The 3,255-nt window shown below is 32.8% G+C and overlaps 1 non-coding gene across 1 annotated transcript; it reads right to left on the reverse strand.

The window, feature by feature from the left end:
- Positions 1 to 777: 777 nt before the first annotated feature.
- On the reverse strand, positions 778 to 849 carry TRNAC-GCA. The gene has a single exon. It is a non-coding gene; the product is annotated as a tRNA-Cys (tRNA).
- Positions 850 to 3,255: the final 2,406 nt, after the last annotated feature.

The raw sequence follows: 3,255 nt of genomic DNA on the forward strand, positions 1-3,255 counted from the left end.
TTCGGGCACAACACCATTGATGAAACAATCCAAAAAATCGAATTATAACAAGTTATTATATGATTTCTAGTATAATCGAAAAAATTAAGTACAAATAAAAGAGGCAGAGAAACTCTTGGAAGTATCAAAGGAGTGTTAGTACCATGTAGGAATAATAAGACCTAGTCTTTCTTTTGTTGTCCTGCATTTCATTACATTAAAAAATGAGTATAAAAATAGTCAATCAACATAGATCACTATCTATCGCATACCCCTATTATTCCTTTCTCATTTGATCTAATCTTTACTGTCTCCCGATTGTTTCATAGAGACAATCGGGAGATGGGATGACCTATTACATGCTAGAGCTTATCGAAAAGAAAGAAGTTCCTTTTTTTAAGATTCAAATAAAAAAAAGCCAATTATCCATTCAATATAATAGTGATTGAATGCTCGAGCACTCAGATACTTTCATGAGTCCATATATAAAGTATCTTCCTCCTTTCCGTAACTCAAAATGAAATTCGATTCCCTAATTCAAGACCCAATCAGTAGACACCACATTCGGAGTCGAAGGGTTATCATATCAAGATTTAACGATTATTTTTCATTACTCTACTAAATTCTTGAAACGAAACCTAGACGCAAGGATGTATAGCATTTTACAGAACCCCAACGATGCTTAGAATCAAGCAAATATAAAGAGGCTTGCTTTTTTTTTTCTTCTCCTGGAAAAAAAATGATAAAGTTATATCAGCAAAATAGCAGAAAGTATTTCCATTCTTTTGTTTGTTGATGAGGCGACACCCGGATTTGAACTGGGGAAAAAGGGATTTGCAGTCCCCCGCCTTACCGCTCGGCCATGCCGCCAAAACGATACAAAATATTGGATTGGCTCTATCTCTTCGATTGATAGTATCTTACAACACACAATATCTAAAACTAAAAACCGAAAAACTTTACTTTCTTTTTCTATTGAAAAAAAAATGTGGATTTTCAGTCACAAAAGCAAAAATTAAGGAGACAAATGGGAACCGTTAACTTTAACTATTGACTGTGAATTCATAAATGATTCTTGGATTAAAATTGAAAATTAGGTTTCCCTAATGATATAAGAAAACAATCCAAAAATTGATACCTTACCTAAATAAATAAAAATTGATACATAACTAATCATTACTAATCTATCGGTATTGATTCGTTTCAATAACCATAAAAAAATCTTTCTTAATGAAAATTAAAAATAGCGATTATTAGTATATGTAAACCCCAGAACCTAAATGATTACAATTATCTATATCTAATTGGGTATCTTATCTATATAAGATGTTTATAAGAAATGTTCCTCCTCCTCCTTCAGGTCTGACACCTCTCTGGTTGGAATTTATGCCCTAAATTGTTATAATTAATTATTTAATAATTCTTTTATTTATAATTTAATTTATCAATTCTATGGAAAATCCAAAGTGTTACGACTCGAAATCTAGCTTCGAAACTTGGATCCAAATTAAAAAGACAAAAGTGAAAACAAATAAAAATAAAATAAGTAAATGGGGTAAAATTAAAATAAAATTAAGTTAAACAATACCACACTAAAATACAATTACAAGAAGACACTTTTTAAATTTATTACAAAGGGGACAAAGGATTTTTGATAAAAAAAAAAAGAATATAAAAGACTGAAGTATAGAAAGAAAGAATTAAGTTCTAAAACGACCCCTCTATAACTGCATAGCTCTCGAATGCTCCTCCACTTGTATAAGAATAAATATAAGCGGCTCATATAAGTCTCAAAGGATCTAAGGACAGAAACTAAGAAATTTAAGTAAAGATAAGGATCTTAAGCAAGTTGCTTGTATAACAAGTCATTTGAAAAAGGATTGAAAAAGAGAAAACGTAGACAAAACAAAACCATTTTTCCAATTTTTCAAGATTCTTGGAAGGAAAAAATGGCCAACAAAGATGAAGATTTAAAAAAAAAAAATTGGTTTTTTGAGAAAAAATATTAAAAATGATAAACTACCAAAATGCACCTCAACTTCACGATAATTAAGAAAATGCCACAGATAAAAAAGTCGGATTCATGGCAGTGTGCAGTCATCATAAAATCCTTTGAAACTTCAAATCCAATCATTGGATCTTCACCAAATTTGAATATATTCTAGAAGACTCGTCGTTCACCACATCCAACGGCTAAAATTCAAATTGGAAGTCGGTAGCTCACTAATCGGAGAGGATATTTCTAATGAGTTATTAAGAAAATTTAATCTCCAAATCATGATGATTCTGGAGGTTTCAACATCAGTTTAAACTTTCCCTATAAAGTTTGAAGTTGCGGCACTAGTATGGAATAAGAATCGAGTTGAATCGAGCTCTCAATCACAAGTAATAAGCGTTTAGATTTTGGGTCTTTTACTCTCAAATTTCTTTCAAATTCAAGAGTAATTGTCCACCATTTCTATTCAAACTTGTTCCTACAACTTTTAAACTAGGTTACCCACTATTTCTATGAAGGAATCGAGCCCTCAAAGAGCTTAAATCCTATTCCCCCAATAGAGGCCGCCATTAAAGAAGAAAATATAAAGCTTAAAAATCCAATCCGCGCCTACATTCAGATTCATCAAGCAAGACCAATCTCATTCGTTTTCTGCACCTTCAAGGAGTAATTCCATAGAGACCACAAAGAGAAATAATCCAAATAATATTTCTCATGGAAGGAAATTAGTTTCGGGTAGAATTTGGGGGTAAGTATCAAATTTTCTCTTACCATCCATTTCTCTTCAAATTAAGTATTCCCTAAGCTTCAAAGGAATGAGTTTAGTAACTTTGATGAAGAAATCGAGACCTAAAACATCCCAGGACGAGCTGTCCAATAAAAGGAAGTTCTGCGTTTCTGGGTAAGTTGCAGACCGAGGACGATTTTTAAAAATTAACGTCCCACACTCAAAGATGTTCCTCCAAACCAATTCCTTGAGCTTGAGGGAAGGATAAGGAAGAGTTTCTATGAAGAAGTCGGGCCCTAACAACCCCTAGAACTGACTACCAAATAAAAAATCCTATGATTTGAACTCCGGTGAGAAATCATATTTTTGACGAACTTTGGAGGCAAATATTTTAGGCTATGTTGCACGAAAAGGTATGAAATGAATCCCTAGCTCGTCCTTGTAACACCCCCTTTAAGTTTCATTAAGAAATTAAGGAAAGAAACGCTGTGAATGGAGCTTGGGAAGCGAAGAAACAAGTGATGACGAGGTTGGTCACACACATCTTCTTCCT

The sequence above is a fragment of the Cucurbita moschata genome, unplaced genomic scaffold (assembly GCF_002738365.1).
Source record: "Cucurbita moschata cultivar Rifu unplaced genomic scaffold, Cmos_1.0 Cmo_Scf00096, whole genome shotgun sequence".
NCBI lineage: Eukaryota > Viridiplantae > Streptophyta > Magnoliopsida > Cucurbitales > Cucurbitaceae > Cucurbita > Cucurbita moschata.